The 26,666-nt window shown below is 41.2% G+C and overlaps 1 long non-coding RNA gene across 1 annotated transcript; it reads left to right on the top strand.

The window, feature by feature from the left end:
- The first annotated feature begins 1,901 nt into the window (after positions 1–1,901).
- On the top strand, positions 1,902–2,685 carry LOC132987509 (uncharacterized). Its single transcript, XR_009675623.1, has 2 exons — positions 1,902–2,030; positions 2,498–2,685. It is a non-coding gene; the product is annotated as an uncharacterized LOC132987509 (long non-coding RNA).
- The last annotated feature ends 23,981 nt before the right edge of the window (positions 2,686–26,666 follow it).

Genomic DNA, 26,666 nt, shown 5'->3' with positions numbered 1-26,666 from the left:
GTGATTTAATGTCCTCTCCAAACCAAATGAAAGATTTACAGAAAAGTTTGTGAGATTTAAGAGCTCAGCAGTCCTCGTTTATATGACTGTTAGTTTGTGTGTGAGTTACTGCTCATTCTTAACAGGACTATATGTTTTACTCTAATTTAAAAAACAGAGGAAGTGGGCCAGAGATGCAGTAGATAAGGGACTCATGTTTGACAGCAGGATGATAGTCTACGGTTTTGCTGAGGAGAGATAGCGTCCATGAATGATGAAATAGGGAGGAGGTGAAGAGGTGAAGAGTTATTAAGAACTGGATTTTTTAAAGTTCTCCAAAGAAGAAAAACACTTCCACAATGTGCGAGGACACACTATGCTATCTATATTTTCACAAGCATTTTTAACTGTGACTTAGATTATTTCTGGCCCGTTTCCAAGCTCTTACAATAACTACAATTACCAATCAGGTCTGTGCTCGCTTCCCTCGGTCTGTCAGGAATTCCACATGACTTATGGGGAATAAAGGGTCTTGAATTATTAATGAAAGAGAGGTGGGGAAGCAGCAGCAGCTGCTTCTGCTCACGGGGAGTTTTTGGTGTGAATATAAAGAAAGTGAGAGGACAGGGTTAGTTTAGCACTCCATGACTCCACTCCCCGTCAGGAGAAGATGACGAGTGCTCACGGGCCAGATGTTGGACAGATGTTCAGTGAAAAGGGTTAAAAGAACAATTAGAGTCACAAGACAGTCCAACCTGAGTTTGGATCAAACATTACCACACATCAATTTACAAAGTCATGCCTTACTCGACCTTCAAGGAGAGAAAGCCTGAAAGCACTGAGGTGAGGGCAGATTCTTTGTGTGCTCTGGAAAACATCAACATAAACTGAGGTCTTAAGCCGCGGCGTTCAGGACGGCTGATGATACTGACGGGGTCTGTGAGAGCAGATGATCCATGTTCAATATATTTTCTTTTTTAAGACAAGGGGAAACTGAGCGAGAAGTCGAACAGCTGGGAGACACAAATCAGGTTTGAGAAGTAAAAGATCATTTAAAAATATATTTTCTCCCTTACCTTTAATAGCTGCCACTCCACACAGAGCGTTGGTTTCATAAGGTTTAAAGAAATCTGTCTCTGGAATATAATAATAATAATAATAATAATAATAATAAGCTTTATTTATATAACACTTTTCAAAACAGGGTTACAAAGTGCTTTACAAAAAAATAAAATAGAGAAATGTGAGGAGTACAATACAGGAGTTCCACAGATTATACAAATAAGAACAATTTAAAAGCAGAAAGAAATCACAGAAGAAAGAAGAAACTATATAAAACCACCAAAAAGATAGAAAGAATGAAAGAAGCAGATTGAAACCATACAAGGATAAAAGATCAAGGAGATAAGAGATAATAATATCTGCATTCAGTGCAGTGTGAAAACAGTTGGTGCTGTGGGTTTTATCAGAGCAAACCAGATTGCTGTTTCTGTAAATAGATGTTTATGTTAAAAACTTGATTATTTAATTGCTTCTAGCACCATAATTAAAAATCATCCTGCAGGGACATTTTTATTTTAATAATCAAACCCCCTCAGCATGGTAAGAAGAATGGAGAGGACAGTGAGAAACTACAACAAACTAAAAGATTTTAGAAGGTTATGTTGGTTCAAATGGATAATCTTAATAAGGAATATCATTCAACCTGCAGTGTTAAAAAATAAGCTCAGAAGCTAAAACACAATTTCTCACTTTATAAATTTTTAGGTAAATCTGATAGAAAATAATTGCCATGTTTACCTGGCAAAATGATCCTATATGTAAATTCTCTCTCAAGCTCTCCACTCATTCCTGATGGAAACATTTGGCTCTTTAGTTGCTGAATGCTCCTCAGTTATGGGCTAAAAACTGCTCAGATAATATACAAAGCGTAAAATCATTTGCTTCCCAACAGTATTCAGAGGTTTGTTTGAAACTAGAGAGAGCCGGTATGAACTAAGGGGAACAGGTGTGTATAAAAAACCAAAGGTAAGGACAAACATAAAGAACAGGTGTGTATAAAAACCAAAGGTAAGGACAAACATAAAGAACAGGTGTGTATAAAAACCAAAGGTAAGGACAAACATAAAGAACAGGTGTGTATAAAAAACCAAAGGTAAGGACAAACATAAAGAACAGGTGTGTATAAAAAACCAAAGGTAAGGACAAACATAAAGAACAGGTGTGTATAAAAAACCAAAGGTAAGGACAAACATAAAGAACAGGTGTGTATAAAAACCAAAGGTAAGGACAAACATAAAGAACAGGTGTGTATAAAAACCAAAGGTAAGGACAAACATAAAGAACAGGTGTGTATAAAAAACCAAAGGTAAGGACAAACATAAAGAACAGGTGTGTATAAAAACCAAAGGTAAGGACAAACATAAAGAACAGGTGTGTATAAAAACCAAAGGTAAGGACAAACATAAAGAACAGGTGTGTATAAAAAACCAAAGGTAAGGACAAACATAAAGAACAGGTGTATTTGGGTAAAAGGGGTTAACTTGTGGAATTAAGAATGTGTAGTTCACTTTCCAGATTTAAATTTTTGCTTAAAAAATGGTGTTTAACAAATATAAAAGGTCGGTTTGATTATTTTTTGTGAGTGTGACTTCTGTTTTTTTTTTTGTTTGTTTCATTTGGTTTTTTTTAAAGAAATTCTTGGAACAAATTTTGTTCCGATATGTTTTGAAGCTTCAGCCTACACCTTTTCACTCAAAATGTTTTTGTTTTTTCTTGTGACCAAAATAAATGATTACTACTTACTACTACTTTTGTCAGATTTGTGTCCATGTACTATTTTTAGAGTTTTTTAAAAACGTAAATCAGCTGCTTGTTGCTGTTAGAACAGGTTGATCTGAGCACTGAGAGTGACCCATGTTGACGTTGTAAAACCTAAACAATGGGCTGAAAGACACTAAATCCTAATTTCCCGCCATAATATTAGTACAGCATAAGAGGCGACATCATAAAATATTTCCAGAGTCATTTATTTTTTCAGTATGCCGTGTTATTGCTGAAAACAATAAAACATTAGCTCTCTGGTCCACTCGGCTCTGCTGAAACATCCTTTGGAGCTGGTGAACCTCTTCGTCTTATTTATGATCCAAACACAGAGCGCCAGAATAAGCTTCACATGCACCGTGATGAATGAGTTGGGACGTCCTCTCCTGTTACCCACCACCCCATGTCTGATGGTGTTCAGCCCCCTCATAAACCCTCCCACAGCTCATTGTTGGTATGAGCGCTCTAATCTCTTCCAGATCCACTAATGTAACTGTATAAGCGGGACACCCATGGATGTGAAGGCCTGTGATATTTAAGGGGGGGAGGGGGGGGGGCTGATTTACACCACCACGCTGCGTGCCCGAGCTGCAGATCCGCTGTTTAGACATCACCTAATTCATCCGCCGTCCTGTCGGCTTTAAGAGCTCAGAATGATGTGCGACTTTAAGTTCAGCCTGCACTCCATCAGCTCAGCAGCACGCTCGTGTCAGAGCGCGGTGATGAAACTTCAGAGACGTGTTGTAGAAGAGGAGGCAGCTGCTTTACAGATGAAGGATGCTCAGAAACCATACAAACCATTAGACTGTGGTATTATAACAATATTTCTCCAGTAATGTGTTTGGAGTTAAGACGTTCAAATAGCTAATAATCCACCAAGACAGACTTTTATCAGAGTCTTCCTTTAATTTATTTATATACTTTTAATCTTTTATTCTTTTACAAAATGTCATTTTCAGATTTTCTTCTCTCAGCTGTATAGAGATCTCTTCTCTTTTAAAAATCTGATACTTGTTTGATCTTTTTCTCTTATTTCACTGCTTTTCTTTGTTGTTTATTTATTTATTTAACCTTTATTTAACCAGGTAATTAACCCATTGAGATCAGGCTCTCTTTCACAAGGTGACCTGGCCAAGAGGGCAGCAGCACATGTCATAAAAAAACATGACATGATAAAGAGACAAACAATAAGTTAAGAGAGAACAACACTTTACAACGTGCAGATTGATTTACAGATAAAGTGCAGAATCTTGATCACAGATTACAGAAACACATCAGGCTCTGTCCAATTGTCTCACGTATTTTATCTTTTAAGATCGAGCCAAAGGCTTCAAGCGAGATGAGATCCGCCATTTTCAATTCATTTTGGAGAAAGTTCCATGCGGAGGGAGCAGCAAAACTAAACGCTCTTTTCCTGAGCTCCGTGCGGACACGAGGCACAGACAGTTTAAAGACATCACAGGAACACAAGGCGTAGCGGCTTCTGGTTCTTTGAAGGTAAGAACATAAATAAGAAGACACCAAACCAAGAAGAGCTTTATAAATGAGCTTCAGCCAGTGGATATACCTGCGCACCTTCAAAGATGGCCGATCTGTTTTAACTTTGGATTTTGAAAAGTGCTCTTTGATAAAATGTTAAAAGTTAAACATCAAGACAAAAACAACCTTTACATCCAAATAACTAAAATATGCTTGAGCTTAAAATCTTACTTTAGTACACACTTTATGTTTATCACTGTGTTTCACTCTGTTAAATTATACTCCCCCCCCCCCCCCCCCCCGATGGTAAATGAATGACTTACCTGCAGCTCCTTGAGACTGACTGCAGGTAATGACAGCGTAGTTAATAAAGGTGTTGACGGTACTCTTTAATCTCAGCTGACAGAGTGTGTTCACAGCCACAGGTTCAATCTAAAATAAAGATTTATATTCTTCCCTGATGTGACAAAAGAGAACCAATCTTCAGCACGCTGTGATGTTTTTGTCTGTGTTGATGTTGGAGCAGACGTGCGTCCTCTCTTTGGTTGTTGTCTGGGGTCAAACTCCACGTTTCACATTCCAGTAAAAAATAAACAAACATGCAGACAGAAGCAGAGCATCACCGTATGGTCACCATGACAACACTGCACCACAACACAGAAAATTCACAGCCTTAAATTTGTCTCCTCAGTCTTTTCATTTAGACTGTTTAGAAAAAAAACCAGACTGAAAATGATCATCCCAAATTATAAAGAACAGGTGAAAGTTTGTCTAAGTTCTTTTAAACCTAAATTATGAAGTTTATAAGCCTGCAATAAGAAGAGAGTTCAGCATACCCAGGGGATCTTTGAGTTATGTTGCCTCAATTACCATATCCAGAAAACTCTAAGGATCGGAGTTCTTCCCTCTCTGCCAGAGTTTAGGAATTTGACTTTGAACAACTTTGTTTCAAATTGTAACTGTTTTAAATGATCTCAGTGGTTTTTGTCACTGATTCTGAGTGTTTGGTGTGTTTTTGCTTGTTTTACTGTGCTTGTAATCTCGACGGCGTTGGAAATGAGGGAAACCTCAGTGTCTTTTTCGAGAATAAATAAAGGTTTGAAATGAAATGAAATATTATAAGAGATCATGCTAAGTCGTCACAGCAAGCTGGTCATCAATGACATCAGTTACCCAGAGTTTCTTTGAGTTCACACAGTGTGTTTTTTTTTAACAGTTTATTTACAAGATGTGATTCCATTACAATGATAGATGTTAGAAGTAGTTTTGCAGCCTTGTATTCTTCTCCTCTGACCTGATTTGTCCTGGTTTGAAATTTGCAGGAAGATTTTGAGAAAGTCCCGTAATTTATGGGAAAGGAACCAATACTTTTAAAACTCAAATTATTAAACCATACCACGTTATAATAGTTAATAAAAAAGTTTGACTCTCCTGATAAAAGGAGAAAAAATGAAGTGTGGAGAGGCAGTCTTAAACTGAAAGTCCGAGGACATACCGTGTTATAATTCCAAGAACCAAAGAGTCATTTTCATGTGATCTATATTTATAAGGTCGTTGTTTTTGTTTCTTAAACACAAAATTCTAAAACTCACGAGTGAAAACTGGAATCCCCCAAAGTTAGAGTCAGCAGCTTTGGCTTTTCATCGTAATACAGCGCACACACAATGGACATTTCTATAATTCTGCCTCGTGAGATTCTCATCACAATCTGAAGTTTAAAGACTGAAAAGTTATTTCCCTGAGACAGTCTTCACCAAACACAATCACGCAGTAACCCAAAACAAACATGGCCACAAATCAATACCTGTAATTTGAATGTTTAAAGTCTTCATATGTGATTTTTTGATCCAGCAGATGTCGCCCTTGAGCACCAGCATGAAACCAAAACAACTGGCGCTGCATTGTTGTGTTAGCATGCTAATGCTAGCGATCTTTATTATGCTCGTATCTTCACACTGCATGTAAATTTACCTGAAATGAGCGTGATCTAGAAACACAGTTAAGCAGTGAGTACAGTATGTTATTCTTCTTTTCTCTAGTCCCTCAATTAAACAACTTTTATACACGAGGGGAGGAGTCAGTATATATATGTACATATATATATATATATATATATATATATATTAAGCCTTTAAGCTCATTCTCTTCACCTGCTGGAGGAACTCCACAGATCTGATCTGAGACGCTGTTCTTCATCAAAACATCTGTCCTTGAAACAAGAACAAAGATCCAGAATTAAAACCTCTCCATGCTGGTAGTCTCCTAGACACAGCAGCACATTAATAATAAGTCATTTGTCTTCCATTAAGTTCAGTAAATAATTATAATTGCTCCCTTGATTATAACTTATCACTTTTTTGTGTGTGCGTGCGACATGTCAGAAAACTCACCAAAGGTTTGATGAGCAAGTTTGTTAAAGTGAAAGAAAAATGTGTTAAGTATAAACACATTGTGCCTCTTCCCAACAGTCACTTTTAAATCTTTTTATAATCAACAACAACAGCATGAACTTTTCCTAACCTTAACCGCGCTCTGGGAGTGACTCGTCATAGCTATAAAACAAAATAATTGGTGTGTTTGTTGCTGTGAAAAGAGCCTGTTAACAATTCAGTTTAATTTATGACTTTGCCAGATGTTTCCTCATTATGTTATTAATAAATAGAGATCATAGTGACATTTTTTATTTATTTAAACAGAACTTGACGGAGACTTAAAGTCTTTATCTGTGATTGTTCACACTTAAATGTAGAAATCAAGTATCTCCTCTGAAAATAACTCTGTGAGTCATGACTGTCTACAATGGGTGTAACACCCGAGTCCCACTGTCTGTGATGTTTTCAGAGTTTTCAGAGTCCTATCTTCACTTTGTTTACATCGCCCGGACGGCCGGCTGACTCCTCCCCTCGTGTATAAAAGTTGTTTAATTGAGGGACTAGAGAAAAGAAGAATAACATACTGTACTCACTGCTTAACTGTGTTTCTAGATCACGCTCATTTCAGGTAAATTTACATGCAGTGTGAAGATACGAGCAGAATAAAGATCGCTAGCATTAGCATGCTAACACAACAATGCAGCACCAGTTGTTTTGGTTTCATGCTGGTGCTCAAGGGCGACATCTGCTGGATCAAAAAAATCACATATGAAGACTTTAAAGTTGTCCCTGCTGGGGAGTAATTCACCAAAACAACTACAAAAATGGTAGCTTTTGTGTTCTGACTTTATAGTAATGCGATGCTGTTCACATTGTTCATCACAGACTCTCTATTGTGTAAACAGAATCTAAGATCAACGATTAATGTCACCGAAGACGAGTCAGTGTTTGTGTCTGTCTGTCATTAAACAAAAAGATAAACAGATCTCTGTCTTCCCCGCTCTTCTTCTCCTCTGGAGAGCCGGACGCATCGACTCTGAATGGTATCGTTTTACAGGGAGTTTCTCTCCCTGCGAAACACACACACACACACACACACACACATATACACACACACACACACACACACACACACACACACACACACACACACACACACACATATACACACACACACACACACACACACACACACACACACACACACACACACACACACACACACACACACACATATACACACACACACACACACACACATACACACACACACACACACACACATACACACACACACTTTTTCACACCCTGAGGTGAAATGTCTGTATGTCAGTCAACAACCACCTCAGAGTGTCTTGGCTCCAAGTAAGAAGGTACTCATCATCCTCCATGACACCTCAGTTGCCCCCACCACCCCCGCAGGAGTGAAACTTCCACCGCTTCATGAAACTCACTCAACTCTTCTTCTATTATCTTATTATGGTTGCAGACTGACTCATTCCACAAACCTCTGATTCACTCCATGCACCCTGCTGCGATAAGATGGAAATCTTAATAAGCATGTATAAACACACCTATGCAAACAAGATTAACTTCATTCCACTGTTTTTAATATGAACTATATAAGCTTTTATTCTGAAACTTTTTTCTCTCTTTTTCAGGCCCGGTCTGCTGCAGTTGGACTCGATACAATGACCACCCCCAACTGATTGCTGTTTCTGTAATCCTTCTCAAATGTGCGTTTCCTCTCGCCTCTGTTTTCCTAAGCTTGGTTTCACTCGGCTCAATAAACTTTTGTCCTGCTTGACGGATGAGTTTGTAAAACAGCTCCTGAGAAATAAAACAAAATCGCAGAGAGATGAATGGAGGGAGGAAGTTGTAAGTTTCCGGGTGTGGATGAGGGCGGGGACACGCCTTCATGTCTGTGTGTGTGACACCAAATCTCACCATTCAGCAGCACAATTGACCCAATGAAAACATGCCACGGATTGTATTTCCCCTCCGGCCTTCAGTTATGAAAAGAAGAATTTTAGGAGCTGAACTGCAGGGTTTGTCCTCGTCTGTCCCCTTTTGACCCCTGCAGAGGTTTTTGAGTCACCACTAGAATCTAAGACCAGTTTGATTTCCTACAAGTCATTATTGTTAACACAGCTGCAGCGACTTCATTGTTCAAAAACAAAGGTTATGGAACAGAGAGCTGCAGAGGAAATTAGCACTGAGTATGGCACTGAGATGCATTTGATCAAAAAATAATCAAGCTATATTTGAGCTGAAAATCAAAGAAAATAATTGGCATCAACAGTGAAGCACAGAGATTTACTCAGCATGAAAACATGAAGACGAGCTCCTCTCAGCAGAGTTTTCTTTTTGCAACATGTCAGCTCATTCATCCTCATTTGCAGCATTGTCCAATTAAGTTACCATCCCGACATCCCGAACATCAAAGGATCCTAATTTGGAGCTTGGAGCTGAAAAGTTTCAGGAAAAGATGACAGGAAAAGTCAGAGGGAGTAAGAACAAGATGGAATGTAAGACTGAGTCCTAATTTGAGTGGAAAACCCCCCGACATGGAATGAAAAACCTTTGAAATAGAAACAAAGAAACACGACTGGAGGATCATATACTGTAAGGTGAGATGTTATATATATTTTGGGGAACTTTTAGTTTCAGGTCTTTTGACTTTCTCACATTCAAATCGTATACGTTATGTTAAAAAATGCACACATGGTTTTAACTAAAGAGAGTTAATCTTCAGTCCAGCTGCATAATAAGAGAAGATATCATTAATGTTACTTTCAATAATGTCTAAAAGTATCAGGACCATCCGTCCATTATCTATATCGCTTTTCCTGTTCGGGTCGCAGAGGGCTGGAGCCAATCCCCAGCTGTCATTGGGCGAGAGGTGGGGTTACACCCTGGACTGTTCACCTGTCAATCACAGAGCGGACAACTAGAGTCAGACAACCAGCCACATTCACTCCTACAGACAATTTAGAGTCAGCAGTTAACCTAACGAGCAAGTGTTTGGACTGTGGGAGGAAGACGGAGAACCAGGAGAGAACCCACACATGAACGAGGAGAACATGCAGACTCCACACAGAGAGACTCCCGTCAGACGGGGATTCAAACCAGGAACCTCCTCACAGAGAGACTCCTGAAGGACGGGGATTCAAACCAGGAACCTCCTCACAGAGAGACTCCCGACAGACGGGGATTCAAACCAGGAACCTCCTCACAGAGAGACTCCCGACAGACGGGGATTCAAACCAGGAACCTCCTCACAGAGAGACTCCCGTCAGACGGGGATTCAAACCAGGAACCTCCTCACAGAGAGACTCCTGAAGGACGGGGATTCAAACCAGGAACCTCCACACAGAGAGACTCCCGTCAGACGGGGATTCAAACCAGGAACCTCCTCACAGAGAGACTCCCGTCAGACGGGGATTCAAACCAGGAACCTCTACACAGAGAGACTCCTGAAGGACGGGGATTCAAACCAGGAACCTCCTCACAGAGAGACTCCTGTCAGACGGGGATTCAAACCAGGAACCTCCACACAGAGAGACTCCCGTCAGACGGGGATTCAAACCAGGAACCTCCTCACAGAGAGACTGCTGAAGGACGGGGATTCAAACCAGGAACCTCCACACAGAGAGACTCCTGAAGGATGGGGATTCAAACCAGGAACCTCCTCACAGAGAGACTCCTGAAGGACGGGGATTCAAACCAGGAACCTCCACACAGAGAGACTCCTGAAGGACGGGGATTCAAACCAGGAACCTCCACACAGAGAGACTCCTGAAGGATGGGGATTCAAACCAGGAACCTCCTCACAGAGAGACTCCCGTCAGACGGGGATTCAAACCAGGAACCTCCTCACAGAGAGACTCCTGAAGGACGGGGATTCAAACCAGGAACCTCCTCACAGAGAGACTCCCGTCAGACGGGGATTCAAACCAGGAACCTCCTCACAGAGAGACTCCTGAAGGACGGGGATTCAAACCAGGAACCTCCTCACAGAGAGACTCCCGTCAGACGGGGATTCAAACCAGGAACCTCCTCACAGAGAGACTCCCGTCAGACGGGGATTCAAACCAGGAACCTCCTCACAGAGAGACTCCTGAAGGACGGGGATTCAAACCAGGAACCTTTTCACAGAGAGACTCCTGAAGGACAGCGATTCAAACCAGGAACCTCCACACAGAGAGACTCCTGAAGGACGGGGATTCAAACCAGGAACCTCCTCACAGAGAGACTGCTGAAGGACGGGGATTCAAACCAGGAACCTCCACACAGAGAGACTCCTGAAGGATGGGGATTCAAACCAGGAACCTCCTCACAGAGAGACTCCTGAAGGACGGGGATTCAAACCAGGAACCTCCACACAGAGAGACTCCCGTCAGACGGGGATTCAAACCAGGAACCTCCTCACAGAGAGACTCCCGTCAGACGGGGATTCAAACCAGGAACCTCCTCGTTGTGGTGCAACAGTGCTAACCACTACACCACCATGCAGCCCAGTATCAGGACTTGACTGAGATATTCAATTAACTATCACATCAATTACCATGATTCCTCTACCGACACTCTTGGTCCCCAAAGGATGCGTCCAGCAGCATATTTGTGATTTTGAGTGAAATATCTCAACAAGCAGGTATCAGAATCATTTCCTTTAAAAATGACCGAGTAATCTTCATCGAGGCCTACACAGACGAAGAAGAAGAAGAAGAAGAAGAAGTTAAACAACATTTCAGAGGTGATAAATTGTGCATGTTAAAGCACTTGCCTGAATAAAAGGCTCTTTGTTTCACTGTATGTAGAAATATTCTCTATAGACCGACTGGTTTTGACAGGTATCACATTTTTTTTCCTTCCTCAAATCCTACATTTTGAAAGTGGTTAAGTTGTTTAAGTTTTGTGGTCGGGTCTGTTAACTCTTACCTGTCTGTGGTTTGGATTGATGGATGAAGTTTTTCATTGAGGTCGATACGTCACCTCAAGTAAAGGCTGCAACCCCATCCCGGCCTTACACTGGGTCTATAGTTTGTAACTCTATAGGGGAGGTGGGTGGGTGGGGGGGGAGCGTTGAACAAACACCAGTGTGAGGGAGGAGGCGTTGCAGAGGTGTGTGTTTCACCACTCTCTGTTACAGTATTAAATCACTTTCCTTTACATACGTGTCACTTTGTAATCTGTAAAACTCAAATTTCACCTGAAACACAAAAATCCATCGTTAACATGTCGCTCACTCACAAACAAACCAAAACCTCCATCATCCATCATCCATAACTTTCTAGACGTTTCTCAGGCATATGAACAGATTGCAGGTCAAGAGCTTCCAGGACGTCATCCATCACCTGTGTCCCCTCATGGCGGGGGGGGGGGGGGGGGGTCCTATAGGCTGGGACACACACAGGCATGAACCTGATCCACAGACTGGACAAACACACATAAAAAAACACAGGTCACCTCCAAGCACACACAAACACACACACACACACACACACACACACACAGGTGCCCTCTCACATCGCTCCAGGCTTTAACAGAGCTCACCCCCCCCCCCCCCCCCCCCTCCTCGTCATCACACTGTTTTAATTAATTTCACTCCTTAATCCACATTCTTGATTAAGTCCTCGTACAGTTTTCCCACTTCTTTCCACCCGTCCTCACCACACGCTTCCCCCTCCTCCTGCTGCTCCCGTTATGAGGATTCTGTTTTGCAGTCCGGTGTATAAATAGTGCTGAGTAAGTGTTCTTGTAATGGAAGCACAGATAAAAACATATCAAAAGGCTCGGCTGCCTTTTTTTTTTTCGCAAATCTCACACAGATGAATCAGGACTTGTGTTTTGCAGATGTGTGCGCTGCATTCTTCATATATGTGCTTGTAAAAGTGCGGTATGCATGCACCCATGCAACGCCTGTCTGGTCTGTGTGTGTGTGTGTATGTCATGCCAGCGGGTGAGAACATATGGCAGCAGAGTTTACACTTTCACACAGAGGCAGGCGCAGTGAAAGCTTCAGGTAAGCTAAAATAATAATAATAAGATATCCTTTATTAAACCCACGAGGGTAAATTACTTTTTATACTCTTTACACAATTTACTGAAATATGCTGCACACACACAGGCTGAAATAAACACACATGCACAAACAGGATCCTACTGTATGGACATGCACTAAAGGAGAGATGGCAGAGTGAGGGAGTTGAGCATTAAAGAGTGCCTGAGCAGTTGGGGGTTTGTTACCTTGCTTAAGGGCACCTTGTCAATGCTCAGGAAGTGAACTGGCTCCTCTCCAGCTATCGGACCAGTTTTCAGACTCTGCTCTGGGATTTGAACCGTCGACCCTCCAGGTTCAAACTCAAGTCCCTACAGAATAAGCTACTGCCGCCCCAAAGAGGGTTTAAACACATCGCTCAATCTACAATAAGATCTGTGCCTCCACTCGACATCTTCATTCAGAAGCTGAGCTGTGAGGACTCATGAAAAGCTCAGAGATTAAACGTGTTCATGACAAACAGTCCTGAAACTTTAGCTTGTCGGTTAGCATCAGTTTTGAGAAACTTTGTGTACTTCAGAGTTTATTTAATCCAGTATTTATTATCCTTTCCCATGACCTGGTTCTTCTCATATCACAGGATGAACTGTCTTATCTCGATGATAAAACAGCTCATATTATTTTTCTCAATATGGCAATAAAAAAGTTTTTTCTTTTAGGAGTCAGATTAAAGCATTGAGTGACTGCTAGATAAAACCGTTTCTCTTTCACCCAAATGCATTTAATTTAAGATTTACTAATTTACTGAAACATCTGTTCTTGTTGTTCTGTTTTGAATGTTTCAGTTACCCTAAGATGCAGTTAGAGATCTATCTAGTCGCTGTAAGAGCCCATCAGCCCTGAGCGATAGCTAAAAACAGTCTAGTGCCAAAACTTTCACTTACCAGGCCAGCTTGACCTTTTGACCTTTCAGAGTCTTTCAAGCTCCTTTCACACGTGCACCTGAAAATGCAGAAACGTCCATATACATGTTGAAGTGAGATCATCCCAGAAACAGTCACCAGTATGGACACTACTCCTGCATCCTCTGACTGGAATATCCTAAAATTGTCTTTAATTTGTTATGACTTTGTGATTTTTTTTTTTTTTGGTAGGGTCCTGCTGAGCAATTAATCAAGTTTGATTTCTATTACAATTTTGGTTGGGTTGTTTTGTCCGTAGGTTGAATCACAAGTGGTAAATGTTTGTTGTTAGATTTTGGCCACAAAAGTTCATCATCCCCATAATTTTCATTCATGGCTTGTTTTCAGAATATTTCAGTTTTCAGAGAGTTAAAGATCGATCAAAAACATGTGATCAAGTTGTAATCAAGTTTTTAAATATCAATTCAAAAAAACGTGATCATGATTTTTGCCATAATCCAGCAGCCCCGGGTCCTGTTCCCTTTTTTAAAACCTCCAGGGCCTTTGTACCAAACATAGAGTGAGACATGATGGATGGAGTTATGATCTTGTATCTAAGTGTATCAGCTGCATGGAAAAAGGGGCTCACAGTCTGGGTTCAGTGATAAGGCACAGCACTGAGCGTTACCTCATTTATTTTCACTTTCAGGGAGTCAGCAAGGTCTTGACATATAGCTGACGTGCTGCCTCAAGCAGAGTCCCTCTCCTGAGCAGAAAGATGAAGTATCTGATTATACGGAGCAGAAGCAATAAGATAAATGTCAGCGTGATATCAAGTTGTATAAAAGTCGGTCTGGTTGCATCATGTATGATTAAGTCACCGTGTTGTCTTCCAGCATGAGTCAGAGTGAAGCCGGGGAGTGACAGATGAAGCTTAAAGCGTATTAAGTTGCAGGCTGTGCTGATGGAGATGGTGTCAGCTGTGGTCGCTCTGCTGGGAGACGATATTGTCTCGTGGAAGAAGAAGAAGAAGAAGAAGAAGAAGAAGAAGAAGAAGAAGAAGAAGAAGAAGAAGAAGAAGAAGTGTGATAAAGCTGAAAAAAAACAACACCGCTGCAGCCCAAAAGAGAGCCATAAGATCGCTCACACGGATGCCGATCCCACAGATTTCAGACGTGACATGTATATTTGTAGATTTGAGACGTGACAAATGCTTGACAGACATAAACATACATGAACCGAGTGTGTCGGCTGCTTCAGGGGAATCAGAAACAAGCTGTCACACTCTTTCAAGTTTGCACATGCTTTTTTTTTTTTTTTTCTTTCTTCGGCCAAGACTCTTTAGCTGCCAAATATTCCAGCATGCTAGCTGTGTGTGTGGTACTGGTTTGTAGATTTCCAAGCCCAAAACAGCTGTTGGAGGAGCTGAAAATGACACTTAGAGGGAACCCAAACAGTAAAAAGTTGTGGTGAAAAAGCGATAAAATGTTGCAGAGCTGGGGAGGAATAGCAGAATCTGGTGATAATTATCGAGGAAGCCTTTCAAATAAAAAACAGTCATTTTATCCACAGTTATTTATTAAGTGTTCATTAAAGGAGCTGACTTGCATTGTAACCACGCGGTTGACCTTTTTTCCCGCCGCCATATTGCTGTATTTAAAACTCTGAAAACCTCTTTGTCTGTTTATCCTCATTCACCTCATTGAATAGTGTATGTAACACTGATTATGTCCAATAGGTGGCGCTGCTGTACATAATTATCATCGTCTTAAAACTGTGGAAAATACTGGGAGTGACTCTCACTGAACAAGAGCCAACGTCCACGTAAAAAAAACATCTTTTCACATATCATTTATAGACCCTCTAACAATCATATTTTAGTTGAAGGAAATCAATTTGACAATAAAATATATATCTACGAATCCTCAGAAAACATGGTTAACCGCTCGGTTGAGTTGCCAGTCTACGCAAACGGCCTGGCTCAAGTCACTCATTTCTTATTTTGTTCACCTTTTCTAAACATTTCTACTCATTCAATTTGTTAAATAAATTATTTTGGGTTATTTTAACAAGTTCTTCTCTCTGTGATGTTTATATATGAAAAAACTAAACATTTTGTTGTAGAAATTAAAGAAATCCATTCATGCCCAAAGTAACCCTAACCAGCTGGTTGACCTGCATATCTGCTTCCTGATTGGGTAATCTGAAAAATATACCCTGAAATGTTGCTTAAAGGCTTCATATGTGATTTTTTGATCCAGCAGATGTCGCCCTTGAGCACCAGCATGAAACCAAAACAACTCGCGCTGCATTGTTGTGTTAGCATGCTAATGCTAGCGATCTTTATCATGCTCGTATCTTCACACTGCATGTAAATTTACCTGAAATGAGCGTGATCTAGAAACACAGTTAAGCAGTGAGTACAGTATGTTATTCTTCTTTTCTCTAGTCCCTCAATTAAACAACTTTTATACGTGAGGGGAGGAGTCAGCCGGCTGTCCGGGCGATGTAAACAAAGTGAAGATAGGACTCTGAAAACTCTGAAAACATCACAGACAGTGGGACTCGGGTGTTACACCCATTGTAGACAGTCATGACTCACAGAGTTATTTTCAGAGGATATTCTTGATTTCTACATTTAAGTGTGAAAAATCACAGATAAAGACTTTAAAGAAGAGGCAGGAACACAATTTTACCAGCAAATATTTTTTTGCAAATGGATTTCTGAGTGTGGAAGTCAAAGGGTTAAAGAGTGTATGCATTGTGTATCAAATATCATTCAATTTGTCTGCAGCAGCAGCACAGATAGCATGAAGGTTGTCTGGCAGAGAGCAGCTCTAACCTGCACAAACATCTGGACATGATATCTTCACGTTTCTCAGGAATGACGCAGAAAGGAAACTAAAAGAGTCCCACCCTTCCAAAACCTCACGTCGTCTCCATCCTCCTGATCTCTGCCATCACTGAACATGTCAAACCCTTCCTGAGCATTTCACACAACCTCGTGCGGTCAAGGTGATGTCGATTATAGTCTTATGTTTATCCATAAATCACTGGGGGAACACAGAGACGGCTCTGGTCAGGACGAGGAAAAATTGGCCCCTCATGGCAAGAAGTTTGTGGTTTTTTTTGTGTTTCCAGGACAGAATATTGACAGGTTGCCAAGGCGATGACACGGATCACTACTTGTTTTACTGGTTTTTATGTGAAGATGCAAATTCACAGGTTCCTCTTATTCTCTGTCTGCAGGTAAAGTGATACTCCCACCGGTCAGCGGCATTAAACACAGCTACAGCGATTGCGTTCCTTTGGGGAAAGGAGTTTCCTGAAAATTATATTCTGTCTTTGTAGAACACAAAGGAGTGGACATAAATCTGAGTAAACAGAGAAACTAACCAACACAAAACCTCACATATCACTTTTACTTTCTCAGTTATTAAAGGCTTTATATGTGATGTTTTGATCCAGCAGATGTCGCCCTTGAGCACCAGCATGAACTTAAACAACTTGCGCTGCATTGTTGTGTTAGCATGCTAATGCTAGCGATCTTTATTATTCTAAATTTACCTGAAATGAGCGTGATCTAGAAACACAGTTAAGCAGTGAGTACAGTATGTTATTCTTCTTTTCTCTAGTCCCTCAATTAAACAACTTTTAAACACGAGGGGAGGAGTCAGCCGGCCGTCCGGGCGATGTAAACAAAGTGAAGATAGGACTCTGAAAACTCTGAAAACATCACAGACAGTGGGACTCGGGTGTTACACCCATTGTAGACAGTCATGACTCACAGAGTTATTTTCAGAGGAGATACTTGATTTATACATTGAGTGAAAAATCACACCGAAAGACTTTAAAGGAGCAGCGATTGTGTTCAAATTTTGCCAGACAAAAAGTGCAGAGAACGATGCAGAAGAGCGACTGTGTGAAAAGTAGAGATGCTCTTTCAGATTCCAGATTTGGTGTGGTTGAACTTTGCTTCACCTCCAGAGACAGGGGGCAGGGACAGAAAAAACACAACACACAGACCAGGCCAGGGGAAATTCCTGTCAAGAGATCCATGAGGGTCTTAATACCACAGGAATGCACAAGCAAAGTTTTCACGACTGTCATGACGACATGTTCAGATAAACCCCATAAACGTCGTCCTGAGCAGTGAGCTGGTTGTTATCGCTCTTTCTGTTTGTTTCTGTTTGTTTCTGTTTGTTAGTGAAAAGCTGCAGACATGCCAGTACATCGTGTTTGTTTTTCCTGTTTTATCACACTGTTACGCAAAACTGTGTAGTTTGTTTAGAGGAATCAAGTTTTCAGGGAATCATCACAGAACATGTGTGGTCTCTTTATTTTGTTGACATCCATAAAAAACATCCAAACACCATAAAAATAATATCAATCTTATAATCTTGTAAGACAGCAAACAGGACTTTTTGATCAGCAAGGAGTTTAAAGTTCACATGAGGATATAGTGTTGTGTAAAGTGCTGCAGTAATGAACATGTGGACAAAAGGCTGATTCAGAGGCAGAAAGCGATCCTTTGTTTACAAGCTGAAGTCAAAGTTTGGCTTCAGGTGATCAGCATCCAGAGCCGACGAGGGTCAGTCAGGCAGTCACTAAACAAGAACAACGTTTACAGTGTGCTGAAAGATGGAGAATAGAAGGCTGCTGTGTGTTCAGTTGGAGTTTCTGAGAGAATAAGGGGGACAGGTGTGCTGGAGAGTGAGGGGTTCTGGGAACACACTGAGGGCCACTACAGCTCAGGTAGGGAAGGAAAGACATAAGAGGCTGACGTCTGAATGAAGAGTGGAACTCATTTGTGATATATTCACAAACTGGCACATGTTCACTTTTACCGTATTGACCTGAATAGGACGACCCCTCCTTTTCAAGACTCATCTTTTGGAAAAATACTTTCTGAGGACCAAATCTTGTTTAAATAATGAAATTCATTTTATTTGAAAATAATAAAACACACTGAAAAGAGCAAATATGTCAGTAGTTTTATGATCAAACTTTTAAACTTTTAAATGCCGGTAGTTTATTTACCTGTAATTAAATACGGTAACTTAAGTTTAATCAAAAGTATACTGTGGATTTGTGGTAAGGACGCCCCAGTAGTCCACCTGGCCATCTTGTAACCACCTGTTGTCATCAACATTTAAGAGCTGATTGTTAGCTGCACATGCTTACAGACTTCTCTTTAGAGACATTAATTCAAGCCAAACTTTCATTATGATGGCCAATGGGGTTTAAGGATTGCATTCAAGCGGATCCGACCCGCCCCCTTCTGCTCTCTTGGACTCCAAGGATTTATTCCCCCTGTATGAATAAACACTTGTAGACAATACTCCATACACCACATTTTTTGTTGTTGACAATAAGCTACTCACTTTTTTTTTTTTTACCAAGAGTTATTAGAAACACATCAGGCTTCCACACGTGCAGAGAAAAGCTCCTAATGATGTATTGAATGAACGCAAACAGCCACTTTTTTCACTCTGACTTTAGTTTCTCCTGCCAGCCAATTAAAATGTTTTCCAGCTAATGTGAGAAAGCAGCAGGATATAAATCAGAAGAATTCACCTCCAGCAAGTGGGAGGGGGTGGTGAGGTTCAACTCCTGTGACCGGTGCACGACCAGACTGTATGCACGCGAATTCTATAATCTCTCTGCACGTAATTAAACTGCTTCCTTATGTTTCCTGTTCTCCAGTTTGTTCTTCTCCGCTCTACAGGATGATTCTGTCCAACAAATATTTCCATTTTAGCATCATGTAGCGGACTCTGTTGCTCTGTCTGCCACTTCCATGTCGTTCTTTCTGCTTCCTGTCTTGCCTCAGGAGACCCCCCCCCTCCAGTATGACAGAGATAGTGTCCTGCTGTGAGGTTAGCGATCTTCCTGAAATTATCCAGGAATGTATGTACTGATAAGCATGTTTGAAAGATACTGCTCATCAAAGTTTTTCACTTTTAGAGAGAGAGAAAGGCTAGCTGTTTGCACTTGTTTCTAGTCTTTATGCTAAGCTAAGCTAACAAGCTGCTGTATAGCTCTTTACACTTACTATAAAGACTTGATAACGGGTATCAAATCTCTTTTATATCACTTGAATTTTTTTTTAAAGACCTGTTTTACAAAATGTCAGATATTTCCTTGAGATAATATTTATCACTGTCCAATCACTGAGCTCAAAATAGCATGAAAAAAGATGCATTACAATTTGCCTTGATACTCTGACATTTTCCTTATACTTATTTTATGCAACATATTGTCAAAAAACCTTGTTGCTCTCACTGTCTTCTATCACAAACTATCATAGCAAACATGAAAAAAAGCTAATCCTGGAGAAACATGTTTACTGTAATTAATGAAATACCCACAGAACATGCAAATCTACTCGAGGGAAATCCACCCTAATGAACCACTAACAGCTTTCTTTTTCCAGACACTCCACCTTACATAACCCAGAGAGGGAACACCCTGAAAAACAACATTGATTTATAACATTGCAGGGTGGATCTCCTCCCAGAACTGCCAATGTTTCTGTTTGTCTCTCGGATAGTTTCTGCATTAGCGTGAAGAAAAGATTTGTCAAGGCTCGTGCAGATTTTCTGGTTTGTGTTGAACTACTCCCCTCTCGGGCCTCCACTCCTGATGATGGAGGAGCTCGTGAAAATGTGCTGGCAGGGGGCCCGTTGATCCATACTCCTCTACTCTGATCCATATTTTTATGTATTCTATTCTCTTCTTTTTGAATGCCCTGGGATGTTTCCTGGCAGAGAAGATGGAATACATACACCTTCCTCTATAGGGCTGATTTCAAGTCTTTACTGCTCCGGCTTCAGGAAGCCAACAGAGGCCAGGTTAAGTGTTCTATTCATCTCTGAAGCGATGTTAAACACTTCACTTTTAATTGCCTTTCTTGGATGACTTCAGGTCCAACTATAGCTCCATACCACCACAACACAAAGCTGTGCCTATAACCCAAACAACAGCAGCTAGCACAAACATAGCGATTGCTTTCCACTCTCTCATCTGATGACCACGTAAAGCAGAGTCCATTATTAGCTGCTTTTCATGCTGGCCATCTGCCAGGCTCCTCTGGTTAGCCACTCAGAGAGAGGCCAGCACCAGCCAGAGCCTGCAGCGTTCCCATGCTAAACAAAAACACATCAGCAAAGTCAATATTAGCCTTTTGTGCTGCCAACCCGCAGCAGGAAAAGAAGCGAAAATACCTCAAGGATATCTAAAGACTGAATGAAAACACTCAGATAAAAGTAGGAATGCTACTCAATAAAAAAAAAAAAAAAAAAAAACAGGAGTTGGGTGAAGAGGTCCTGTAAAGGTGTGTGTGTGTGTGTGTGTGTGTGTGTGTCTCCAGGGGGCTATATCCCATCATGCTCCATGCTCTTACTTCCGGCCATTCTCTGTGTGAGGTTAATTGGATGGCAGGACAACACTTCATCATAATGTGTGTGTGTGTGTGTGTGTGTGTGTGTGTGTGTGTGTGTGAGTGTGTGTGTGTGTGTGTGTGTCTGTGTGTGTGTGTGTGTGTGTGTGTGTGTGTGTGTGTGTGTGTGTGTGTGTGTGTGTGTGTGTGTGTGTGTGTGTGAGTGTGTGTGTGTGTGTGTGTGTGTGTGTGTGTGTGTGTGTGTGTGTGTGTGTGTGTCTGTGTGTGTGTGTGTGTGTGTGTGTGTGTGTGTGAGTGTGTGTGTGTGTGTGTGTGTGTGTGTGTGTGTGTGTGTGAGTTCAAACAGTCACTCATACTGGAGTTTTTTTTACTTAATGGAACGAGTAATTGCTCCTGATATCAGAGCTCACGTCTCGTTGCCCTCAGACCGGTTCAGTCTACAGCAGAACATCTTCTTCTTCAGTGGAGAATATTCAAAGACTCTGTTGGTGATGTTTCCTCTCGCTGTCCTTTATAAACTGCTGTAAAGAACACTGCAGGAGTCTACAGAGCTGTCAACCATGAGGTCTGCTCTTTTTCACATGAAATAACAAAAATCTTTGGCTTCACTTCTTTGCGGTTGTTGTTTCATCCGTCTTTTTAAACAGGCTGTTTTCAAAACCGCCACATATTACTATTGAACGCAGTATGTACTTTAGTCGGATTGTGATTATTTCACCCAGTATGATAGTCGTTGCTGTCCATCATTTGGATTTCTGACCTGGCGCCATGCATTGTGGGAAACAGTACACCAGGGAGACTGGTCTGATGCAAACTGTATTTTTTTTTTCTGAATCAGCACACATCTGGAAATTTTTGGCACACTGCGGATCTCGCATTTGTTCGCATTCTGCATTTTAGCCAAATCAAAACGTTTGAATACTAGTAGTAGGCGGTTTCAAAAACAGCCACAGTCCATGATGCTCCCCCTGCTGGATGCTAAAAGAAGAGCAGGATTAAGGCACTAACCGTCTGCCTCACCTTTGAAACCAAGAAGCTTCTTCCTCCCCTCATAGACTGTGCAGTCTGTAGAGTTGAGAGAAATCCACTGCCTTGTTTTTGTTATTGAAAATCTGACATTTAGTGACATCATCTGCTCTTGGTGAATCACTACTCCCGCCCACTACGCTCTGCCAATGAAAGGCGTCTGATCCAACCTTCACAACAGGGTCCTAAGTCTCTGACTAGACTCTTCTCCTCTGTCGCCCCCCGGTGGTGGAATGAACTTCCAAACTCCATGTGATCTGCAGAGTCCCTCTGCACCTTTAAGAAAAAGCTAAAGACCCAGCTCTTTCATGAATACCTACTAACTTAATGATGATGGTCTCCATATTATTGATGATGATGATGGTAATGACGATGGTTTTTGTTTGATAACGACGACTTATAAGATGGTTTCTATACTGATTAGAGCTCTCAAGAACTGCCCTCAATGTTGTGCTTTGCCTCTGGTCACTTCCTGTCAGCACCTGTGTGTCCAATCAGACTCAAAGCTGATCGTTTGCTCTTACTCACATTGTTCCCTTTTTTCTAGATCCTTGCTTGTGTTGTTCTTACTCTCTGATGTACGTCGCTTTGGATAAAAGAGTCTGATAAGTGAATTGTAGAATTGAACCAAATGCCAAACCAAACAGCAGAATAAGAAAAGAGAAAAACACCAACTGCAACTTTAAAAGCAATTTTTTTTTCTGGGGGCTTTAAGTGTAGACGTCCTTATTTAAGCGGTTGGTACGCGCGCGTGCATATGTTTCATGCAGCTACATCTATGTGGACCTCAGTTACCTCTCTCCTCTCTCTTATTGGGCGGCAGTAGAGATCCCTGAATGACTCGTCACTGCAGGACAAAATGTGTGAATGCTGCTCGATTCCTCCGCTCTCTCCACAGTGGGTCCGACAGCTGTTGAAAGCAGCAGATGGGGTCAGGATTCATAGTCCCACTTGGACCATGTGGTAGTGATGATGATGATGATGATGGTTCTCACTTCTTTTTTTTCTTTTTTTTGGGAAACAAACTTATTAAATCCAAAGGCGATGTGCCAGAGAGATTTTCCTTTACGTTGTTTTTTTATTTCTCCCCACAGCTGAGTAAAGCTCTGCAGCTGATGTTCCCTAAAGTTTAACTCTTATGAAACATCTTGATTCACAGTTCAGCCTGCAAACTGTCGACACAGACATGGGAGCTTTGGGAAGTTTGGAGCAATACTTACTCTTAAATATGTAGTCAGATTTACTTAAGCTTTGTAAGGGTTGCATATCACATAAATGTGTTTAACTGCCAAAAGGTGTTAAACTCTTAAAGCCTTGAGGTTATTTGATACAAACCTTGAAGCACAAGATACTAAATACAATATTAAACCAGCTTGAAGAAAAAGGAGTGTTAAATATAAAAAAAAAAAATCTCTCCGTCTGATCTCGGAATGCAATTTTATTAGAGCTGGATTTCCGAGTTTAATAAACCAGAACTCAGCACATGAAGAGCACATGTTGTGAGAAAATATTAAACCCTGCTGCCAGCAACCCGTCTGCATCCACAATCTTCAAATATTAAAGATTAAATCGGGCGGATTAGACTTCATATGAAGCTGGAAGGCGGACCTACTCCACGGGCAGCAGCTAAAAAAATACTCAAAATAAATCTGTTTTTTTTGACTCTTTAATAAGTAGGCTACATGCGGTCATTTTGGAAAGTCACCGGTGCCCCATAATGGTCTTTTTGAAGTGCCACTTTGCCCTCATAAAGCTCTAAGTGATGACTGCTGGAGGGGTCCATTTCACCCTGAGGGGGCTTTTCACAGGCGATTATTGTTGTGTGCTGGTCACTGTAGTGCTCTGAAGTGTGCCGTGGTCAGAGTTCATACAGCTGAGGTCAAGTCAAAGAACACACACCATCACATTCATTGATTTCATAGAAATCGTTGATGTAAAAGGTGATTATGCTGGTCAAACTAGCAAAGCAACATCGAACCCCATGATTATTTCAATGTTGACATAAATGCTTCTCTGTTTTCAAGTTGTTGTTTTTTTGTTCTCCTAAAGTTGTGGAACACTTTGAAAATACACCAACACCAAGCAACATCAGCAAAACCAGCTCAGGCCAAGCAGAACGAAGAACCTCAACTTTGGCATCTGCTTTCGAAAGTGGTAATTTAATACGGTTAATGATTTCAGATCTGAGGGCCAAACCGAGTCATTGTGGCTTCCTCATTTCCTGTCAGAGCTTAATGAGAAGCCGTCTAAGACATCCAGTCAGCAGCTGTAATCAGGGAGGATAAACACATTCACAACAGCCCTTGATAAGTCAAATTATACTTTAAAGTTACGACCCCAAAAGATCCCTGTTTGTCTCTATAGCGGCCCCTGTGGTGATAAGCACTTACTGCAGGTGTGTTTTATTGGTCGTCACTTTTAAACACTTCCTACAACACTAATATAGCACTCCACAAACACACATGGGTTGAAGAGTGAGTGTGCAGATTGTAATTTTGCGAGTTGGAGTGGAAACCTAAACCCTTTTCACACATACGGAAATCTCCTGAAAAACTCCAGAGATTAGTCTACCCGGAGGTTCTTTAGTCTGTGTGTGAACGCAAACAGACGCATTTTTCATGCAGACTTTACCCAGAGTTTCTCCTCCAGACCTCTAGTATTTTAACCACAGAAAGTCAGAGTGAGCTGATGTCTGAACGTGGCCAAATATACTCCAGAGATTTCAATTTGAGCCAATAGAAAGAGAATGACGTTTATATACAGTGACTGTCTAAAGTGTCTGCACGCGTCTACTAGAGCGCTCCTTTCTGACTGACGGCGTGACATCGATTCCAACTGGCTTCACCGGGCAGATCCCGTCTGTGTGCGGCTCCAAACGACGTCATCAGTGCAATATGTCGGCCTGTCGAGGAGGTATTTTAGCTTCAGTTACACTCACAACACGGAGGGGGAGAAGCGGGGTCCATAAATACAGTCAATGGTTTTGGACCAGTGCTCTGTCAGCCATACGGACCAGATTCAAGATGTGGAGGCGTTCACGCTGTGCTCGTTTTCTTCTCCTGCTCCCCATCGGTACAAATATCCTGCCATCAAATGTTAGCATGTTTAGCATCTACTGTAGGGACACATGCTCCCTGTGACCTCTCACTCACAGGAAAACAAACTTGATTAGGAGCGTTGACCTTCAGCGGAGGGAGACTGCACCCACTCCACCTTTCCCTTTCCCCCCCCCCCTGGACCCCGACCACGCTGATATAAAGCCCAGGAAGGGAGAGAGCTGCAGGGAGACACGCTCCACACGCTCCTTCCGACCATCACAAGGAGCCGCTTTACCGCTATCTGTTTGCTCAGGAGGCTAGAGTCAACGGCTGGAGGGAAGCAGGAGGAAGGTTTCAATCAGGATAATACATCAAAAGTTTGGAGGGGAACCAAGTGTTCCACTATCGACCGCTGCACAGGAAAAAGACAAGAGTCCGTCCCCGTTCTCCTTCCTGTGTCCCAGAGCAAAGGTTAAAGGTCACACAAACGCAGCTTATCCAAAGTAACAGTTCACATACTGCTGAGTGCAAAATGTACACATCTTGAAGAGTACTTAAAGAACACACAGGAGTTGTAATCACCCCCCCCCCCCCCTGCAGATTAACAATTGTTATATATGAGGCTGTTTGTGTTCTGCGCTCCCCCATTGATTATTAATTCTTGGTCTTTAAACGGGGGAACTCAAGTGACCGTGAAACAAGTTCAAACATGTTTAATACCTGAAGCTGCACAGCTGTTAATTAGCCGACTCTAAAGGCTAAATATATAAACCTCCAGGGACACACATGAGACGGCATATGAAGCCAACTTAATGAAAAAGTTCCTTTGTTGGAACATTCTGAGAATTAAAAAAAAAACATTAATTTACTGGATTGAAAAAAAATAAAGCATTAATTAAAAAGTTCAGCAACTGGAAACTTACATCAAAAAGGAAGTTAAAAAAAAACATCTTGCATGGGAACGTACTTTGATTTAGTAGACTGGGAATGGGATCGATTAGCGTTCGACTTTTTGAGAAAAAAAAAAGTTATTTTTTAAATTGTCTTCACAGATGACTGAGATGCAGGAACGCATGTAACCAGAAATCTTTCATCCACGAGCTCATTAGCACCACAGACCGTACAGGCCACCAAGGAGTATTCATTTACATGTACGGTACATTTCACACAGTGAAGGCTCCTGATGATCGCTGGACCTCAGTCTGAAAGTCTTCCCATTAAATGAAGTTAAATAAGTTTACAGAGAAGCAAGACTTAAATCTGAATCCACCACAGCAGCAATAGATTGATTTCTCCTTACAGATTAAAGAAAATCTTTAATGTTTTGATTTCTCTGCATGCTTTATGAAAACGTCCTCCATACTGTTCACATGTTAATAGAATAGAATTACTTTATTGATCCCAAACTGGGAAATTGTGGCGTTACAGCAGCATGTCACAAATAAAATAATATAAGAATAGAGACATAAATAAGCACTTAAAATATATTTAAAAAAAATACTAAGAAGAGATTTATACATCAAGGACTTAACTTAACATTCGTACTGGTTTAAAAAATGAAAAATGAAATACAACATTTATTCAGGCTTGTCAACTGAATGTAAAAATACTTGCTGGAGGTCAGAGATATAAGTTTGCAAAAAC

The sequence above is a fragment of the Labrus mixtus genome, chromosome 13, assembly GCF_963584025.1.
Source record: "Labrus mixtus chromosome 13, fLabMix1.1, whole genome shotgun sequence".
In the NCBI taxonomy this organism is placed as follows: domain Eukaryota; kingdom Metazoa; phylum Chordata; class Actinopteri; order Labriformes; family Labridae; genus Labrus; species Labrus mixtus.
The sequence above is the reverse complement of the archived record's forward strand: the minus strand, read 5'-3'. Positions and strand labels throughout refer to the sequence as shown.